At 46.2% G+C, this 21,739-nt stretch overlaps 1 protein-coding gene across 1 annotated transcript in view; it reads left to right on the top strand.

The window, feature by feature from the left end:
* The first annotated feature begins 11,528 nt into the window (after window positions 1-11,528).
* Window positions 11,529-21,739, top strand: part of TMEM51 (transmembrane protein 51) — a 51,431-nt gene continuing 41,220 nt past the window's right edge. The window contains exon 1 of the mRNA XM_029064560.2: window positions 11,529-11,925. The gene's annotated coding sequence lies outside the window, so the exon portion shown is untranslated. The remainder of the gene's footprint in view (window positions 11,926-21,739) is intronic.

The following is a 21,739-nucleotide window of genomic DNA, read 5'->3' as shown; positions in this document are numbered from 1 at the left end:
ATCAGGTCAGGCACAGTCCCTGTCTCACATGGGGCTCACAGAAGTGGGTTTTATTAGTACCCTTTAAAGAATTGCCATATTACTTGCCTTGGTTTCTACAGTCTACTCCACAGCATAGCCCACCTGCCCTCCCTCACCAAGGAGAGTGCAGAATGGTGTATGAGTGTTTGGGAAATGCTTCAAGAATTAATTAATTCATTCATTCAATCATATTTATTGAGCACTTACTGTATGCAAAGTACAGTACTAAGTGCCTGGAAGATTACAATGTAACAATGAACGGACACATTCCAGTCTCACAATGAGCTTGCAGTCTAGAGGGGGAGACAGACATTGATATGAATAAATAAATAAATTACAAATATGCCCATAATGAATATAGAGAATCAGCGTGGCTCAGTGGAAAGACCCCGGGCTTGGGAGTCAGAGGTCATGGGTTCGAATCCCGCCTCTGCCACTTGGCAGCTGTGTGACTGGGGGTAAGTCACTTAACTTCTCTATGCCTCAGTTACCTCATCTGTAAAATGAGGATTAACTATGAGCCTCATGTGGGACAACTTGATTACCCTATATCTACCCCAGCGCTTAGAAAAGTGCTCTGCACATAGTAAGCGCCTAACAAATACCAACATTATTATTATAAGTGGGTGATCGACTGCATGGGTTTCTTGGCAGCATTGAATACGTTATATAGTCAAGAACAACCGGCTATCCACCAGTGGATTATCTGCACTGTGGATAATCCAAAAGAGGGCTTTAACCAGAAAGCAGCATGGCCATGTGGATAAAGTATAGGCCTAGGGGGCCAGAGAACTTGGATTTTAATCTTGCCTCCACCACTTGCTTGCTGTGTGACCTTGGGCAAGTAATTTAACTTCTCTGTACCTTTATTGCTGGACTGCAAAATGAGGATTCAATACCTATTCTCCCTCCTACTGAGACTCTGAGCCTCATGAGGGACAGGGACTATATCTGGCCTAATTAGCTTGTATCTACCCCAGCACTTAGAACAGTGCTTGACATATAATAAGTGACATATAATTCTATTAAAAAAAACAAGGCTTACCATTCCCTCCCACATTAAAGCACCCACCATTCTTAGCACTGACTTTCTCTAGGCAACTTTAGAAGAGGGACTGCTTCCCTGCTTTGCCCTGATGAGATCCAAACTATTTCCCTTGCTGTATATCACCCAAGCCATCCTTCTCCTTCATAAATTCAGAATAACCAAAGTTGACTATGGTTGAGTCGGACCTCATTGCACTCCTCCTGATTCCTGCTGAGGTAATGACAGGCTGGGTTTCGATTGGTCAAGGACTAGTGAAGATCTGTCAGTCTGATCCAGGGGCCTCTCCCTTCTGGCCCTTAATATCTGCTTTCAGCAGGTTTAGGTTGTATGGTGAGGAAGGCTGCTGTGCAAATTTCTCACTTCCAAAACAGAGCACTCTATAAATACGCCATCTGAGAGGGTACAATAAGAACAGTCCATCATGTCACCCCACCCTCCCCCAACCTGGAAACTTTCGGGCTAGTGATTCATATCTTATGGGTAATTATGAGCAGTGGTAGTAAGCCTCCCTGGAGGTGAATGAGACTGCCTGGAACCCAAGCTATGCAAAGTATTCTTGCCAAACCCAAGCTGTTTGGCTGTGTCAATCTTTGTATTTATTATGCATCGGTCCTTCCAGGTAGCCTCAAAAGAGTGGGACGCTGGACCTTCTGTGATCTGCTGGGCAAGTCGAGGGGGGAAGGACTTGTCATCCTGCAGAAGAGAAGGAAGAAAGGCGACTCTGACTGAACCTTTCATCTTTCTGTCTCCAGGATGCTGGACTCAGAGGCCAGACTGATTTTTCTTTTTTTAACTGTACACAGAGATGATTCCCAAGAGAAATAGAAAAGCAGAGGGGAAGGCAGCTTTCCAGATTATTGCTCAATTCCAGGTTTAGGCCAGTGTAATATAAGAGGAAGAACCTGATTTTATGGGGAAGTTGGGAACTTCAAAGACACCCCAGGGAGTCCCTGATAAGACAGCAGGCTGGAAGCTGCCCTGTGGCAAAACCTTATAAAGCACAATGCAAATTAGTTCTTAGGTGGGGATGAAGCTCCTTAAATCACTTGACATTATAGGCTCACCCAGTTAGAGTTGTTCCAAGCCTTCACTCTCCACTCTCCATTCCTCTTCTCTGCCATCTTTTCTCAACTCTTGCCATCTGTCTCTACCCCACTAACTTGCAACCACCTGCCTTCTTCACAACAGTGTAGCTAAGCCTCCTGTGGCAACTGCCATGGTTTCCACATCCTGGCACATGTTGGGGAGGGAAGAAGGGGAAACGGGAAAGTAATCTGAATAGGCTTAGAAGTCAAAAGAGTCTGTAAATTAATTGCTGAGACTCTCAGTGGCTGGGGTCAAGGAAGAACAGGAGACTTACAACCAAAATGGGGGTCTGCCACTTTGCCTTGGTCCAGTCTCAGTTTCCTCATCTGTAAAATGGGGATTCAATATCTGTTCTCCCTTCTATTTAGACTAGGAGTCCCATGAGGGACATAGACTATGTCTGACCTGATTATCTTGTGTCTCTCCTAGTGCTCAGTACAGTTCTTGGTGCATAGTAAACTTAGAATTATTGTAAGTACTGTTTTATTGTTATTTATATTTATAATATTATCTAGATTGCCAATTGTATTAGTTCTGCTTTCCATGTAGAAATAAGTTAAATGTCACTTTATCAACCTATCATTGGTATTTTTCTGAGCACTTACTGTGTGCAGAGCACTTTACTAAGCACTTTCATTCAATCCTACTTATTTAGAGCTTACTGTGTGCAGAGCACTGTACTAAGTACTTAGGAATTAACAATTCAGCAATAAACAGTGACAACCCCTGCCCCCAATGAGCTCACAGTCTAGAGAGGAATACAGCACAACAGAGTTGGGAGAAAGATTCCCGGCCCACAGGAGTTCACAGTCTAGAGGAAGAAAGACACATTAATATTAACATAAATTATAGCTATTTACATAAGTGCTGTGGAGCTGAGGATGGGGTGAATAAACAAAGCAAATCCAAGTGCAAATCAAATATTTGCCCAATTCTCCACTTCACTATGTACTGTGTAGCTCTGGCTTTAACTAGCAAAAAGTTTGATTTAGCCAACTCTTGCGCAGCTGAATCTGGAAAGTGGCAGTGTCTAGTATAAGCACCATCTTCCTCTGGTGACTAATCTGAACTTTTATCAGATTGGTGCAAGGCTGAAGAAGCACCAATGTCCCTGACTTTGACAGGAGTCATGCAGCCAAACCATGGTTCAGCTCTGCTTTGCCAGTTTTAAAAATAAAGCATAAAAAACAAAGAAGGGTGGCAGGTGAGCCATAGCAAACAGAATAAGAAATAGACAAGAAATCAATAATGAACGCCTCCATGCCCACAATTCTGTCAACAATACAAGGAGAATCAGCACTACTCTGTAGAGAACTGAGATCAGCCCAGTTCCTGCCAGGGGCAAATGAAATCGACTTTGAAAATAGTCCCTCTGCCGTTCATTCAGGGTGAGCAAAAAGCTACAGAGATTAAGAAAGCCAATTTGATTTAATAATCTTCTGGGACCCTCTTACAAGGTTGGGAGTGATAATAATAATAATTGTGATATTTGTTAACTGCTTTTGTGCCAGGCACTATTCTGAGCACTTGGGTGAGTGCAAGCAAATGGGGTTGGGCATAGTCCCTGTTCCACATGGGACTCACAGGCTCAATCCCCATTTTACAAATGAGGGAACTGAGGACCAGAGAAGTGAAGTGACTTGCCCAAGGTCACAAAGCAGACAAATGATGAAGCCAGGATTAGAACCCATGATCGTCTGATTCCCAGGCTCATGCTCTATCCACTATATCATGCTTCTGCTCGAACACAGGAGGGTTAAGCAGGTATTAAATTTTGGTAGGGGTGGGGGGAAGGTTCATAAATGATTTGAATGTATTTGCAGGGCTGGTATAAACTATGAAATAAGACCCAGCATTTCAGAGTGAGAAAGATGGAAAAATGAGAGAGAAATTACCTCTCTTCCCCTCTTCAAAGCCCTACTGAGAGCTTCTCCAGGAGGCCTTCCCAGACTAAGCCCCCCCTTCCCTCTGCTTCTCCACCCTTCCCCCCACCCTCTGCTCTTCCTCCTTCCCCTCCCCTCAGCACATTAACATTTATTTTATTAATGAGGTGTATGTCTCCTTGATTCTATTAATCTTGATGATGTTCACTTTGTTTTGCTCTGTTTTGCTTTGCTGTCCATCTCCCCTGTTTAGACTGTGAACTCATCATTGGGCAGGGATTGTCTATCTGTTGCCGAATTATACATCCAAGCGCTTAGTAAAGTGCTCTGCACATAGTAAGCACTCAATAAATATTATTGAATGAATGAATGAAAAAAATTTGAGATAAAGAAAAAAAGAACAATTCATACCCTCATAGTGTTTTAAAATGGCTCAAATTATCAAAGTAACTCCATTTATGTGACTTTGTTACTCCCAAAGCTTTGTGCTGCAAATCCCTCAAATCAAGCAAAGCACTCAATAAATCCCATGACTACCACTCTCAGACCTCACAACAAGATGAGAGAAGATGAAAGAAAAGCTAGGATCAACCTGAAGGCAATCCATAGAAAGAGACTTGGCCAATCCAGTTCTGTGGCTTATGGAGCAACAATATGGCTGAAACACCTCAATTTCTGACATAGAAAAGTTCAGATCCCCTTGCCTGAGGATAGAGGTTCAACAATAATTTGAGTTGTTACTTGAGTCCTATTGTTTGTTATGAAAATCAGACTCCTGTTCTAATCTATGATGTTATGAGGCTTACAATTCAATCACAGAGCTCACAAATTGTTCTAGAATAAAAGATGTTAAGATAGAACGAAATTATTATTGTATAGAATGCAGCTGCCTCTCTAAAGGGACCACCAAATATATAAATATATATAAAATTACTTTATATATACATACAAATTATAAGAATTCATTTCTATATGATGAATAACAACAAAAATGGATTGGGGGTTCTGGGTTTTTTTATTCATTTCCCTATTCCTAATCTATTTTAATGTCTACATCCCCCTATAAACTGTACACTCCACATGGGCAGGGATTGCATCTACCAACTCTGTGGTATGGTACTCTCCTAAGCACTTAGTACAGCACTCTGCAATAATAATTATGGTATTTGTTAAGCGCTTACTATGTGCCAAGCACTGTTCAAAGCACTGGGGTAGATACAAGGTAATCAGGTTGTCCCACGTGGGGCTCACAGTCTTAATCCCCATTTCCCAGATGAGGTTACTGAGGCACAGAGAAATTAATTGGCTTGCCCAAGGTCACACAGCAGACAAGCGGCAGAGCCGAGATTAGAACCCACGTCCTCCGACTCCCAAGCTTGTGCTCTTTCCACTAAGCCATGCTGCTTACAAAGTAAGTGCTCTCAGTGAATACCATTGATTGATAGATTTTCATTGATTATGAATTCTGGGAAAAGGAATGGTTTCCTTTAAAAGATGGAAGGCAGCCTAGGATTGGGGAGACCATAAATTTTACTGCGCATATAATAGAAACGCCCCACGACTCCGATAACCAATCACAAGACCTCTGGAACAGTCCTCCCTTGTGGCCAGGGGTGTCAAATTTAACCGCATCCCCCTGCCACCATATCAGCTAAGAAACAGCATTAAAAATTTAGGAAAATGTGTCAGGTGGCAAGGCTTACCCATACATCCTACATAAACCAGTCAATAGTCCTGCATTACTAATCATCTATTTTTAAAATAACCACAAGCACATTCTTGGTAGAAAGGTCCTCCTGTCCTCAACCTTTATCCAAAACCAGACTTTCAAGCTCTCTCCAAAGCTTCCATCTCACCCAAGACATCCTTACAGCTACTGAACTCTGCTGAGTGATACCTAGCAAAGTCAAGATTCACACCAGAAAGTACTGTTAGAGGAGGGAGGGGGAACAGGAATTGAAAATGTCTTCCTCTGTTCCTTTTCAGGCAGGGTTTAAAGCCTGACCACTTTGGTTTCACTTTTTCAGATTGATCCACAGGATCTGTTGACCATACCATCTGACTGGCAACCTCAGTTTCTGTTTCACCAAAGTGTATATTTCTCAAAGAAGAGCCTTGTGACCACTTTTTGATCAACCTCACAAATAACCCCAAAATAAAACGCTTAGATGGTATACCCAGGATCTCTCCAAAAAGGAATTCCTCCTGCACTACCTCAAGATCCTTCTGCTGATACTAGATTTAGTAATAATAATTCGGTACTTGCGAAGCCCTTACTATATGCCAAGCACTGTTCTAAGCACGGAGGTAGATAGAAATTAGTCAGATTGGACACAGTCCCTCTCCCACACGAGGTTCACAGTCTAAGGGAAGCAAGCGTGGCTCAGTGGAAAGAACACTGGCTTGGGAGTCAGAGGTCATGGGTTCTAATCCCGGCTTGGCCGCTTGTCAGCTGTGTGACTTTGGGCAAGTCACTTAACTTCTCTGTGTCTCAGTTACCTAATCTGTAAAATGGGGATTAAGACTGTGAGCCCCACGTGGGACAATCTGATCACCTAGTATCCCCCCAGCACTTAGAAGAGAGCTTCATACGTAGTAAGCGCTTAACAAATGCCATCATCATTATTATTATTAAGTAGGAGGGAGTAGGATTAATCCCCATTTTACAGATGAGGAAACTGAGGCGCAGAGAAGTTAAGCGACTTGCCCAAGGTCACACAGCAGAGATGTGGCCGAACCGGGATTAGCAACCACATCCTCTGACTCCCAGCCCTGTGCTCTTGCCACTAGGCCATGCTGTTGCTTCTCTGAACATTTGAGCATGCTATTCAGTTATTGTAAGCCAAGTCATGTTTTACACCTTTCAATGGGTGCAAAACTGTAGGGGGCACAGGCACCAGTAGTAGTGGTAATAATAATAATAATAATAATGGTATTTGTTAAGCACTTACTATGTGCCAAACACTTTTCTAAGCGCTGGGGTAGATACAAGGTAATCCGTTTGCCCCACGTGGGGTTCACAGTCTAAATCCCATTTAACAGATGAAGTAAAGGAGGCACAAAGAAGTGAAGTGGCTTGTCCAAGGTCACACACAGACAAGTGGCGGAGCCAGGATAGGAACTCACATCTCGTGACTCCCAAGCCCGTGCTCTTTCCACAAAGCCACATTGCTTCATAAGTTTTGGTACTCGTAGTACTAATAGTTTTCGTACATAGTGAACACTTACTAAATGTTGTGCACTAAACTAAGTACCTGGGAGGGCACATCAGAAGCAAGAGACCAGTTCCTTATCCTCAAGCAGCATATACTCGAGCAGGTGAAAGGGGTACATAAACAATGACAAATGATCAGAATAAATAATTGTATGTACATTTGAATATATGTACATGTGCAAGTCCTGCAGATGGATATAAGCATATAAATTCTAGAGGAGGCTGCTGTGTTGCTATGATTCAGGGTGTTGCGAATTCATCAGGGAAGACATGTTGGTGGAGGTAGTATTTTAAGAGAGCACTGAAGGTGGGCAGCAAGGCTTCAGCCTCCCTCTGGCATCTAAAGGGATAGACTGTAAACTCGATGTGGGCAGGGAACATGTGTTCCAACTCTGTCATACTGTAATAAGAATAATAATAACTGTGATTTTTAAGCACTCACTATGTGCCAGGCACTGTACTAAGTCAATGAGGAGGAATACAAGCAAATCAAGCTGCACTCATTCCCTGTCCCACATCGGGCTCACAGTCTCAATCCCCATTTTACAGATGAGGGAACTGAGGCTCAGAAAAGTGAAGTGACTTGCCCAACGACACACAGCAGATGAGTGGAAGAGCCGGGATTAGAACCCACGATTTTCTGACTTCCACGTCCATGCTCCATCCTCTACGCCATGCTGCTTGTCATAATAAATGTGGCATTTATTAAGCGCTTACTATGTGCCAGGCACTGTTCTAGAAACTGAGGTAGATATAAGTTAATCAAGTTGGACACAGTCCATGTCCCACATGGGGCTCACAGTCTCAATCCCCATTTTGCAGACGAGGGAACCGAAGCCCAGAGAAGTGAGGTGCCTTGCCCAAGTGGCGGAGCTCGGATTAGAACCTATGACCTTCTGACTCCCAGGCCTGAGTTCTCTCCACAAAGCCACATAGTAAGTGCTCAATAAATACTATTGTTGACAATAGAAAAAGTGATTCCCATTTGGGAGTGCAGCATATGCAAAGGGGTTGGAGGCGAGAGTTAACGGGAGGGGGAAATCAGAGTGGCTGAGGGAGCCAAGGGCTAGCAGATGGTTTCTCCTCCCTGCCCAGGTGCCAAAAGGGAGCCAGCTGTCAACCTCTGGCTGTGATTCTGGGAGCGAGGATTGGGAAGAGCAGGGACACGCAGGAACTGGTGGCTCTTTGCTCCACCTGGATCCCGAGGCTGAAGGCAAGGGGTGGGGGGCTCTGGGCTGGACCTGAACCTGGACCTCTGGGCTCCCCAGACTTGGGAGATGGGGGTCTCTGGACTGGGGCTGGATCTAGACCTGGACCTGAGGTTCTGGGCTCCCTGGATCCAGGGGACGGTGGTCTTTGGGCTTGGGGCTGTTGGAGGGGACGGAGGTCTCTGGGCTGAACCTGAACCTGGGACTCTGGACTCTGCGGATCCAGGGGATGGGGGTCTCTGGGCTAGGGCTGGACCTGGCCCTGGGTCTGGGACTCTGGGCTTCTCAGATCCGGGGATGGGGGTCTCTAGGCTGGACATGGGGGTCTGGGCTCCCCGGATCTGGGGGACGGGGGTCTCTGGGCTGGACCTGAACCTGAGGCTCTGGGCTCTCTGGAACCAGGGGATGGGGGTCTCTGGGCTGGACCTGGACTTCAGGCTCTGGGCTCCCCGGATCCAGGGGATAGGGTCCCTGGGCTGGACCTGGACCTGGACCTCTGAGCTCCCCGGATCCGGGGCATGGGGGTCTCTGGTCTGGACCTGGACCTCTGAGCTCCCCAGATCTGGGGGATGGGGGTCTCTGGGCTGGACCTGGACCTGGACCTCTGAGCTCCCGGGATCCGGGTGATGGGGGTCTCTGGACTGGACCTGGACCTGGACCTCTGAGCTCCCGGGATCTGGGGGATGGGGGTCTCTGGGCTGGACCTGGACCTGGGACTCTGAGCTCCCTGGATCCTAGGGACGGGGGTCTCTGGGCTGGACCTGGACCTGAGGTTCCCCGGGTCGGGGGAAGGGGGGTGCCTGTCCCGGGCGCTGGCCGGGGCGGCAGGGTGCGGAGCGGGGTGCAGAACGGGGTGCGGTGCGGAGTCGGGTGGAGGACGTGATCAGACTCGTTTGCAACGCTGCTTCCTCCTTCCCCCCTCCTCCTCCTCCCTCCGGCCCATCCCCCGTACTCACCCCGTCACCGACACAGACACGCACACACATACACACACACACACACACAGAGTCACACCCTCGCCCCGGACCGGACCGGACCCGACGGGACTGGACCGGGCCGGGAGCATCCAGCCGTGGGGCAGGTACGGCCGGAGCAGACAGGACAGGTGAGCGGCCGCCAGGTAAGGTCGGGATCGGGCCAGGCATTCATTCCATCGAATTCATTCATCCCATCGTAATAATAATAATAATGGTGGCATTTGTTAAGCTCTTACTAGGTGCAAAGCACTGTTCTAAGTGCTGGGGGGGATACAAGGTCATCAGGTTGTCCCACGTGGGGCTCAGTTTTAATCCCCATTTGACAGATGAGGTCACTGAGGCACTGACTGGCCCAAAGTCACACAAGCAAGCGGCGGAGCCGGGATTAGAACCCGTGACCTCTGCCTCCCAAGCCCGGGCTCTTTCCACGGAGCCACGCGGCGTACTGATCGTCCGGATTGAGCGCTTACTGTGTGCAGAGCACTCTTCTAAGCGCTTGGAAAGTATAATTCAGCAATAGAGATAATCCCTGCCCACAGTGGGCGTATTCAGTCAAACTAATGGATTGAGCGTTTACTGTGTGCTAAGTACAATACAGGAATAGAGACAATCCCTGCCCACAACGGGTGTATTCAATCAATCGAATGGAATGAGCGTTTACTGTGTGCAGAGCACTGTACTAAGCGCTTGGCAATGTACAATACAGGGAAAGCAGCATGGCCTAGTGGCTAGAGCCCGGGTCTGGGAATCAGAAGGTCATGGGTTCTAACCTCGGCTCCGCCGCTTGTCTGCTGTGTGACCTGGGGCGAGTCATTTCGCTTCTCTGGGTCTCGGTTCCCTCATCTGTAAAATGGGGATTGAAACTGTGAGCCCCATGCGGGACAGGGACTGTGTCCAACCTCATCTTCTTGTATCCACCCCAGCGCTTAGTACAGTGCCTGGCACATAGTAAGCGCTTAATAACCATTCATTCGATCGTATTTATTGAGCGCTACTGTGTGCGGAACACTGTACTATCATTATTATTCTTCTCCGTGCCTCAGTTCCCTCATCTGTAAAATGGGGATTGAGACTGTGAGCCCCACATGGGACAGGGACTGTATCCAACCCGATTTGCTTGTATCCACCCCGGCGCTTAGTACGGTGTGTGGCAAATAGTAAGCGCTTAGTACATTATTAGTAGTAGTAGTAGTAAAGATAGACAATCCTGCCTCCAGAGTCTCTTAACTTTCCCCTGCTACCCTCGACGTCTAGGAAAGAGGGGTCCCCGGCACCCCAACCCTAGGAAGAAGACGGGTGTGGGGGGCGGGTTGGGATGGTGACCCCTCCTCCTCCTCTTCCTCCCCTCCTCCTCTCCTCCCTCCCCCTCTCCTCCCTCCTCCCTTCCATCCTCCCTCTTCTTCCTCCTCTCCTCCGTTATGCCCCGTCCTCCTCCTCCCTCCTCCTTCTCTCCTCCTCCCCCCACTCCTTCTCCCCCTCCTCCCTCCTCCTCTTCCTCTATCCTCCCTCCTCCTCTCCCTCCTCCTCCTCCCCCCTCCACCTTCTCCTCCTCTTCTTCCTCCCTCCTCCTTCCTCCTCTTCCTCTATCCTCTCCTCCTCTATCCTTCCTCCTCCTTCTCCTCCTCTTCTTCCTCCCTCGTCCTCCTTCCTCCTCTTCCTCTTATCCTTCCTCCTCCTCTTCTTCCCCTCTTCCCTCTTCTCCTTCTCCTCTTCCTCCTCTCCTCCCTTCCTCCTTCCTCCTCTTCCTCTATCCTCCCTCCTCTCCCCCTCTCCTTCTTTCTCCTCTTCCTCCTCCTCTTCTTCCCCTCCTTCTCCTCTCCTCCCTCCTCCTCCTCCCTCGGATGGGGGATGGAGGGGATCCCCAGCCCCAAGAGATCGGGATGCAGCTTCCTCCTCGCCCTCTCCCTGGCCGGGCCGGGTTAGGGGGCGGGGCAGGAGGCCGGTTCCCGGCTGCCCCGCCTCTCCCTCCCCCGACCCGCCTTTCCTCCTCCTCCTCCTCCTCCTCCTCCTCCTCCTCCTCCTCCTCCTCCTCCTCCTCCTCCTCCTCCTCCTCCTCCTCTTCCTCCTCCTCTTCCACCTCCTCCTCCTCCTCCTGCTGCTGCTGCCGCTGCTACTGTTGCAGCTGCTGTCCGATTTCCACCTCCCGCTTCATCGCGGCCTTCTCCGCCCCGTCTCGTCCTTCCCTTTGGGAACTTCACCCTCCGGGCCGAAGGGACCGACCCCGGCTTTCCACCCTCCTTCCCTCCTTCTCCCACCCGGTCCGGGAGGGCGCGGCTCCGGCTCCAGCTCCGCTCCTCTCGCTGCTGCAGCGGCTGCAACCTCTGCAGCCGCTGCAACCTTCCCTGCTGCAGCTGCTGCAACCTCCACCGCCGTGCGACCATCGCCCTCCCCGCACCGACTTCTCCTAACCCGCATTATTCCCTCTCCCGACCCCCCTTGGACACGACCCCCCGCCCCCCGGACCGGGATCGGCCCCCGTTGGGCCGCGGTAAGTGAGAACCACCCGTGCTGCCTTTCTGATTTTTTTCCCCCTCCCTCTCCTCATTTTCCTCCCAAAAGTTTCACTTCGCGGGGCTCCTTGGAAGCTGGAGTGGGAAGGAGAGGGGGGAAAGAAGAGGATCCGGCAGTCAGTTGGGATCTGGATGAAGCGCTTCCTAAGGAGTAGATGAGAATAATCGGATCAGGCACAAGTCCGGGGCCCGGGAAGAGCCCCTGGAAGCGGGTCTGGGAGCAGCCGGCGGTGGAAAGGGAAGGAATCCCACGCTGGGAATTCCTCCTTCCCAGGGTTGACTGAGACTACGAAATGAAACCTTTTCTCAGCTTTGGGCATCCCGAAAGCGAGCTGGAAGGCACCGTCTGGAGTGGAAACCCCCCACTGAGTGTTGGGACCCCGGTTGGCAGGGACGAGTGGACTCCCGGGTTCTGTGTTAATGTCAGTCTTGTGGGGCCTCCCCTTGGCATCGCTCCCTGCCCTGTTTAAGGCAGGATGCTTGTAGTCGCCACTTAAGATTCAGGTGTCCGTCGCCCCGTGAGTTTAGGATCCTGGCTGCTTTTACAGTACTGGTGGTGACTCGATTACTCATTTTGAACACTTTCCTGTGGGGCTTTTAAGAAAATGGCCTGCCTGTGCTGCCACACACGTGAAAGTCCCGAAAACTTGACTCTTCCAAGATTCAGGGAGCAGTTATGTAAGGGGACCGGTCTGGGGAAAGAATGGGGTGGATTAAATCATCTTTCTTTTTGGAAAGACATGAATGGGGGAGAGCAGAGTGAGTGAGTGAGTCAGTGTGTGTATGTGTGTGTGTGTGTGTGTGTGTGTTGGGGGCGGTTAGAGTGTGATACTTCAGACTTGAATATTAGACTACTTGTTTTACAGATCAGTTTTAAAAATAGCCTAAGAAAAGACCCTGTCAGGTTCAAGCCCTGTCCATTCCTATAAAAACATTGATGGATCTGATCCAAAACTCAGGATATAATAATTGTGATACTTGTTAAGTGCATATTATGTGCCAGAACTGTACTAAATACTGAGGTAGGTATTCATTCATTCATTCATTCAATCGTATTTATTGAGTGCTTACTGTGTGCAGAGCACTGTACTAAGTGCTTGGAAGGTACAGTTCAGCAACAAATAGAGACAATCCCTACCCAACAACAGGTTCACAGTCTACAAGATAATCAGGTTGGACACAGTCCCTGTTCCCCATAGGGCTCACAAACTAAGTAGGAGGGAAAAGGATTTCATTCCTCGGTTAAGGAAACTGAGGCCCAGAGAAGTGAAGTAACTTGCCCAAGGTCACACAGCAGACAAGTGGCAAAGCTGGGAATAGAATTCAGGTCCTCTGACTCCCAGGCTTGGGAGTCCTCTGGCTCCCAAGCCTGTCCTCTTTCCACTAGGCCACATTTGCTTCTAATTGGGACTACTTTTAATTTGAATCATAAAATTTCCTTTCTATCCCATCTTTCAACCTGTATCCACCACCCCCAGGATCAAATTTAATGCCCTTCTGACCGAGAACCCCTAGACTCAGCTTGGTGTGCCAGGCTGCTTTTGTTTGTGTACACTGAAGGAGGTGTCTTTACCCTGTCTGGATTTCCCACAGAATTGCTGACTTCTTGTTATAATGGTTCACTTCTAGTTTTGTCTCTTTAAATAAAAGCTTTGCATTTACAGTTAATGTTGCAATTATGTAAATGTTTCTGCTTTCAAACATTTTTTAGAAGAAGCACTGTTACTATTTGGAGGAATTTAGACACTTCCCATGTGGCCTTCAGATAGATTTTTTAGATGTAGAAATGACAGGGTTTCATTCCCTCTGTCATCACTTCTAGTTTTCTCATGATTTAAAAATTTAAATCTGAAGCACTGAAATTTTCTATTTTTGTTTACCCCTTCTATTTTAAGTTCCTTGAAGGTGGGAACCACAGCCAAATGGTTTTAACTTTTCAAATGCCTAATAGAATCCTCCACTCCAAGTTGTATTGAATTCATATTTGACATTCGAAAAGACAATTCTAGGCAGGATCTGTCTTCAGTCTAAGAAGGAAACTGGGTGTAAAGCATTGAACTAATCACTCCAGCTCATCATTAAATAGGTTTTGATAATGGTTTGCTGGGCTTGGAGATAGGAACATGGGTTTGTCACTGTTGTTGTTCAAGATTTTTATTAGTCCCTATGAGGGAGTGAGATGCCAGAGAGTGCCTTTGAGCATTGAAAGATACACAAAACTTCAGATAGCCACGTTTTGACTTTCGCCTTTGTGGTAAGCTATACTGTTTGTCTTTTGAAGACTTGTTCTTTCTTGTACTTCTAGTGGAGGATTTCTCTGATGGAAAAAATATTATCTTCTTCATTTCTTCACCTCCCTCTGAGCCTTTAGCACCTAATAGTTTTTGGAAATAAATATATCATAACAGACCCACTGCAAGCTAGCTGTTCAATCAGTAGTGTCATTTTCTTCTCTCCACCAGCACCAAATAATCAGTGACATTCCCTGGATTGAGCAATAGTCTCTCTGGGAACCTAAAGGAATCCCCATTGCCCCAATTAACTAAGGGAAATTGGACAAAGTCCCTGAAGGATTATCTTGAAGAGTTCTGATCCTGACCTCTAGGCTTGTTTAAGATGGTTGAGAGGAATCTCAACTTACTTATCAAGTTTAACTTCCTTTAAAATAAATATGAGGTTAGAGGGAGAGAATCCTTGAAATGGTGTATGAGACCTGGATATCTAAGGGGGTCGGTATACTTAAAATAGAATGGGCAGCTCCTTTAAAGAGAAGTCTGGGAAGAGGTAGAAGAGGAATAAGCACTCGGAGTTCCATGAGCAAAGGGAGGAGCCTGGCCTAAAGGAAAGACTTCGGACCTGGGAGTCAGTCAGTCAATCAATGTCGTATTTATTGAGTGCTTACTATGTGCAGAGCACTGTACTAAGAGTTTGAGAGAATAATACAGGCAATAATATAATTATTACAGAATAATAATACAGAACAATGCAGCGGAATTAACAGATGCGTTCCCTGCCGATAACGAGTTTACAGGGGAGAGGGACATTAGAAGACCTGTGTTCTAATCCAGGTAGTGCCTGCTGTCTGACCTTGGGCAAGTCAGGTAACTTCCCTGTGCCTCAGTTTCCTCATCTGTAAAGTGGGGGTTCAATACCTATTCTCCCCCCTACTTAAACTGAGAGCCCCTTGTGGGACAGGGACTGTATCCAATCTGATTATCTCCTGCCTATCCCAGTGCTTAGCTCAGTGCTTGGAACCCAGTGATTAGTTCGGTGCTTAACAAATACATCATCTTCCTCTTCTCATCAAACTTCACTCTCCAGCAGGTGCATGGTAGCAGCAAGGGTGGGCTCAGGGTCCTCCTGGGGGCTCAAGGTGATAGAAAGGTGGGGAGACGACTTCTGGTTTCAGGGTAAGACCAAGGCTTCGGACTGAGCTGCTGAGAAAACTGCTTTGCAGTGAGCCATTTGAACCTGAAAGTGGTCTGGGTGAGCCTGGACAGTCCTGGTTTGGCTCTTCCAACGATGGGGGCCTCTTGGCTTCCACTTGGTGACAACAGGGGTGGGAGAACGGCCCCTTGACGGCTGTTTGTGCCTCGATCACGCCTGTCTCGCCACCGACCCCTAGCCCATGTCTTGCCTCTAGCCTTGAACGCCTTCCCTCCTCAAATCCGACAGACAATAGCTATCATCCCCTTCAGAATCTTATTGAAGGCCCATCTCCTCCAAGAGGCCTTCCAAGACTAAGCCCCACCTTTCCTCATCTCCCACTCCCTTCTGCGTAGCTCTGACTTGCTCCCTTTGTTCTTCCTCCCTCCCACCCCCACAGCACTTATATACACATCTGTAATATTATTTATTTGTATTGATGTCCGTCTCCCCCCGCCCTAGACTGTAAGCTGCTTATGTGCAGGGAATGTGTCCATTTATTGTTGTATTGTACTTTCCCAAGTGCTTAGTACAGTGCTCTGCTCACAGTAAGTGCTAAGAAAGAAAAAAGAAAGAGAATGAGCACAGGCCTGAGAGTCAGAAGGACCTGAGTTCTAAACCCTCTTCCACCGCTTGTCTGGTGTGCAACCGTGGGCAAATCACTTAACTTCTCTGTGCCTCCGTTACCCCCATCTGTAAAATGGGGATTAAGGCTGTAAATCCCATGTGGGACAGGGACTGTGTCTGACCCAATTGTCTTGTATCTTCCTTAGCACTTAGCACAGTGCCTGGCATATTGCAAGTGTTTAACAAATACCACAATTATAATTATTATTATTAGTCAGAGGACGTAGTTTCTATTTCCGGCTCTGCCACATGTCTGCTGTGTGACCTTGGGTAAGTCATTTAACTTTTCTGGGCCTCATTTACTTCATCTGTAAAATGGGGATTAAGACTGTGAGCCCATGTGGGATTGAGACTGTGTCCAAACTGATGACTTTGTATCTAACCCAGCATGTAGAACAGTGCTTGTCACATAGTAGGTGCTTAACAAATACCACAATCATTATTATTATTATTATTGTTATTATTATTATCAACATCATTAGAACGGAAAAGACCCAAAAATGTGCCGGGGTGCCCACCCTCATTCACTGACTGTCTGGGGAGCCCACAAGCACTATTTATTGTCTTGTGTATTTTCATTTGTTAATGGATTGAAGAAGACCATCCTGGGAAATCCTACGGCTTGGGGCTTCCTTCACTGAATGTAAGACTGGATGGAGGACTCACTTCATGATGATAGTTGCTGTGGAAGCGGGATGGAGTGTGGTACCCTTTTAACCATTAAATATTAGTGACATCTGATTTTTCTGTGTGCTTACTGGTTTTACTTCAGGATAGCAAATGAGCTTCCAGCGTGCACTGAGGTTATAATTTTGTTAATGTGTGAGTATAAGTTGTCAACACATAGAAAATACTCAAACTTCCTTCTCTTGAGCTATCCCCGGAGACCTCTAATTGTATTTTGGCCTTGTTAATTTAGTGTGGAATGTGGTGTTGATACTTTTCTGCCAAAACTTGTATTTTTACTACATTTTGGATAGATTGTACCAACAGAATTAGAGAAGGTTCTTCCGATAATTTGCCTGTCTGGATACAGCATTGCATTGCTGTCCGAAGAAATGATTATGCGCGTGTGCAGCGTGGATATGGAATGAGTATTACAATTTGTAGCTCTGCGAGAAGACAACCTCTACATTATCCATCAGTGGTATTTATTGGACACCTACCATGGGCAGTGAACTGTTCTAAGGCTCTAGGAGAGTACCATAGAAGGAAAACACACGGCCTATATCTTCATGCAATTTAATGGACTGTTATAGAAATAGTGATATAATCGTATTAATAGTAGTAATTATTACTAGAGAAGCAGCTTTGTTCAATGGAAAGAGCCTGGGCTTGGGAGTCAGAGGTCGTGGGTTCTAATCCCGACTCTACCGCTTGCCAGCTGTGTGACTTTGGGCCAGTCACTTAATTTCTCTGTGCCTCAGTTACCTCATCTGTAAAATGGGGATTAAAACTGTGAGCCCCACATGGGACAACCTGATGACCTTGTATCCCCCAGCGCTTAGAACAGTGCTTTGCACATAGTAAGGGCTTAACAAGTACCACCATTTATTTTATTTATTTAGTAGTATTTATTAAAGCACTTACTCTGTGCAGGTATGCTGTAGTAAGAGCATGGAGTTAGCAGGTGGGAATTAGCCCCTTTGAGAGGCTCACAATCTATACAGAAGTGGGTTATTGGCACAGTGGATCGAGCACGGGCCTGGAATTTAGAAGGTCATGGATTCCAATGCCGCCGCTCCACCACTTGTCTGCTATGTGAACTTGAGAAGTCACTTCACTTCTCTGGGCCCCAGTTACCTCATCAGGAAAATGGGGATTAAGACAGTGAACCCATGCAGTATAGGGACTGTGTCCAACCTGATTTGTTGTTTTCACCCCAGCACTCAATACAGTGCCTGGCACATAGTAAGCACTTAAGAAATACCATCATCAGCATTATTATTATGATATAGTATTGGAGCAAGAACAAAAACAATGAATTAGCCTACGACAGCATGAGGTGCAACGTACATGGCTACTGGAGTTTTTTCTTCATTTCCCTTATGCCACCCTCTCCTCTGTTTCGACTGTGGACTTGGTTGCGTACCTCTTGAGCACTTTGATACTCACCCCGACCCTTATGTAAATAACCTTATACTCTATTTCCTTTTTCTCTAATTTATCTTACTACCTCTCTCCTCCTATAAGCTCCTTGTGGGCAGGGATCACATCTACAACTCTATTTTATTGTACTTTCAACGCCCCTAGTACAGTGCTCTGCACACAGTAAGCGCTCAATAAATACTATTGAATGAATGAATGAATGAAATGAATGAACTCCTTGTGAGTAATTTACATTTTTGAAAACAATAGAGTTTGACTGGCATCCCCGGATTTCAGGGTACAAAAATCTTTTTCTGCCTGGTTACATATTAGTCATATTAACTATATTTCTTTGGAGCTGCTGGGTCACTGCAAATGAGGAAGGAAGGAAGAAGCTTAATTTACAACTTACAAATAGATGATCAGAAGGTCAAGAGCTCTGTGTTACTAAAGAAGAAAAGGTTAACATTCAGAAAGCTTATAAAAAGAAAGTGGAACCAACTTTTAGTTTACTTGGTATGGACGAACAGGTATAATGGTCAAATTCAGATAAAACTTTAGACTTTTTTAGTGGATTATCAGGGGAGAGAGGATCTAGAGGAGGAATGAAGTATGGAAACTCAGTCAGGAGGTGTATAATTGTATTCAAGGAGGAAGCTAGTATTACTAATTTAGGGGTTAAATCTCTTGAAAGTAGGGTCGTTCACAGAGAATATAAGAAGGAGGGATGAGGCAGAAGGAAATTAAGACCTGAAATAAATTGAAAATATCCAATCTTTGTTTCTTTCCTCTTTTCGTTTAGCCTTTTTGTGAATGTGTGGGTAGGAGAATTTGAAGTACGCTTGCTACAAATAAATATTTGCATTCTCCTAGAGATGCAGAAAGTAGTAGAAGAAAATGGGATGCCTGGTGGAAAGAGGGAATGGCCTGGGACTGTGTAAATTTTGTGGGCCAAATAGTTTTCTAAGCAGTTTATCCCACAAAATTATATTTACAGTGCTGATCTGGTATTACTACTCCAGTCATCTTGTGAATATTCATATTAAGTGCATCCTCTACAAATTTTGCTTTATACATGCCCACTTCCTAAAGATGTTGGCCATACACCTTACTCAATCAGGTTATCCGGGGAGTGGTTAAAAGTTAACTGAGTAATTTAGATGTTGTCTAAAGCATCCCTTTGGACCAGTCCTCTTTCTTCCATTGTGATCTGCAAATCCCTTAGCTGCATTCGCTTCTTGGACATATTCCTCCTCCCCCCGACCCCATCTCCCATGCCATTCTCAGTCCAATCATTTCTGAATTCTGCTGTTATGTGTTTTCATTCCAAGATTTGGATATAACATGATGTAGAGAATGTTCTTCCTACAACATCATTCTGTTCCGAGAATAACTCGATCCCCAAGTTGGCAAAAATAGGAAGAACCAGTTATGCACATGACATAAATCAGGGTGGGATGACACTCCACTTCTACAGTAAAATAGCAGTGAGTGGCAAGGGGGTAAAGCCTTTTGCTCATGTTGGGCATAAAGAGTAAAGGAATTGCTATCCAAAAATATCTGACATGGTAATTCATTCAGTCGTATTTATTGAGTGCTTACTGAGTGCAAAGTACTGTATTACTACTGCTAAAAATGATAATAATGATGATGGTATTTGTTAAGCACTTACTACGGTGTCAGGCACTCTACTGAACACTGGAGTGGATACAAGCAAATTCATTCAATAGTATTTATTCAGCATTTACTATGTGCAGAGCACTATACTAAGTGCTTGGAATGGACAATTCGGCAACAGATAAGCAAATTCAGCAACAGATAAGCAAATTCAGTAACAGATAAGCAATTCAGCAACAGATAAGCAAATCAAGTTGGACACAGTCCCTGTCCCACATGGGGCTCACAGTCTCAATCCCCATTTTACAGATGAGGGAACTGAGGCCCAATGAAGTGACTTGCCCAAGGTCACACAACAGACAAGTGGCAGACCTGGGATTAGAGGCCACGACCTTCTGATTACCAGACCCGTGCTCTTTGGGAGAGAGCAATACAACAATAAATGGACACATTTCCTTCCCACAATGAGTACTGGCTTCGGATGTTTAATTTCCATTTAGTCACTGGTTACTATAACCCAATTTTCCCACAATACAGTTTTCTTCAAGAATACTACAACTACTGCATTAGTACAGAAAAGACCCTATTGGAAAAGGGAGATGCTTCTTATTAAATGCTTGGAAATGGTTCTGGATGCTTGTTGAACTTCTAGCATGAGTGAGAGACACTCTTGCCTCCTTTAAGAAGTGAGATGAGAGTTTCTGTAGAGCCACTGACTTCGAGAAGTCATGCCCCTTTCTGGTGACTCCCCGCTTTGCCCAGAAAGATTAGCAGAAGGATCTTTCTGTGAGTACTCAGTTTTTTACTATAAGCTGGCATCCACTAAATGTTACTCCTTGGTTCATGGTCTACCTTCTGTGTGAAACATGCAGGCTACTCCAAATTGAGACTTTCTCTATCTCTCGATCTTACATCTGTTTTCAGACCAATAAGGATTGCACAGGGCAGCTGGCATGGCTGGGGAGAGGAGGGTGGAAGGACTGGTAAAAGCTGCCTGCTGCTCTTTTAAGTCCCCCGGGGTGGTTCATAAAAGAGAGAGGGAGAGGACAAGTAAGCATTATCTTGCCATATGTTCTCCTTCTTTCCCTACCTTTTGGGTTGGAACCAGTGGGAGAACAGGAACATGGCCAAGTATGGCAAGGTCTAGTAAAGAAAAAAATCAACAAAGGGACTGGACAATCTCATATTTCAGGAGAAGAGTAAGGCTGAACAGATGTTCCTGGACCTCCCAAGCCTTGGCTTGCTGTGGGTCTAATAATAATAATTATAATTGCAGTATTTGTTAAAGCACTTGCTATTTGCCAAGCACTGTCTGAAACACCAGGTTAGATACAAGATAATCAGGTAGGTCACAGTTCTTGTTCACGTGGGCCTCACTGTCTAAGTTGGAGGGAGGAGAGATTTTTAACCCTCATTTGGGGAGGAAACTGAGGAACAGAGAAGTTAAGTGGCAGCGTGAAGATTAGACCCCAGGTCCGCTGATTTAGGTTTGGAGATGAATGTGGAGAATGGAGGGGTGTGGCCTTGCCCAGGTGAGTAGAAAGTGGAATTCTGGGTCAGGGATGGGATCTGGTCAGTTTGCCCCTTCTGGGGCAGCTGGATTAGAATTTGAATTGGGGAATGGATTTTTCCGTACTCAAAACCGAAGCAGGGAGTACAGCTGATCTTCAGCCATTTAACCCCCGTCACTTGAATGCTGAATACCTGTTTTAGACTTTCTGTTCTCTGTTCTAAATCCTCTCCTGTAAAACACGGGTCTCTGAATAGCCTGGGTGTGTCATTTCCCCTTTTTCCCCTGGTCTTGATCCTGTTACCTTACCTTGCAGCACATCAAATGTACCACAGATTCCCTTGTGACACATTCTTACTCATCAGCCTTTGTTGTTTGTGGGGCCTGACCTCCCTACAGAACTGTGATGTAAGACCCTATCCCCTTCAGTATAGTCCTCATTGTCTCTCCTAGTCATTCAAAGGAGGCCAGAGAGGAAGAAGAGCAGAAGTGCTAGTGGGCTACCCACCTGGGGAAGCCCAACA

This window comes from Ornithorhynchus anatinus, chromosome 5 (assembly GCF_004115215.2).
Source record: "Ornithorhynchus anatinus isolate Pmale09 chromosome 5, mOrnAna1.pri.v4, whole genome shotgun sequence".
In the NCBI taxonomy this organism is placed as follows: Eukaryota; Metazoa; Chordata; class Mammalia; order Monotremata; family Ornithorhynchidae; genus Ornithorhynchus; species Ornithorhynchus anatinus.
This window is presented reverse-complemented; position numbering and strand designations above follow the sequence as displayed.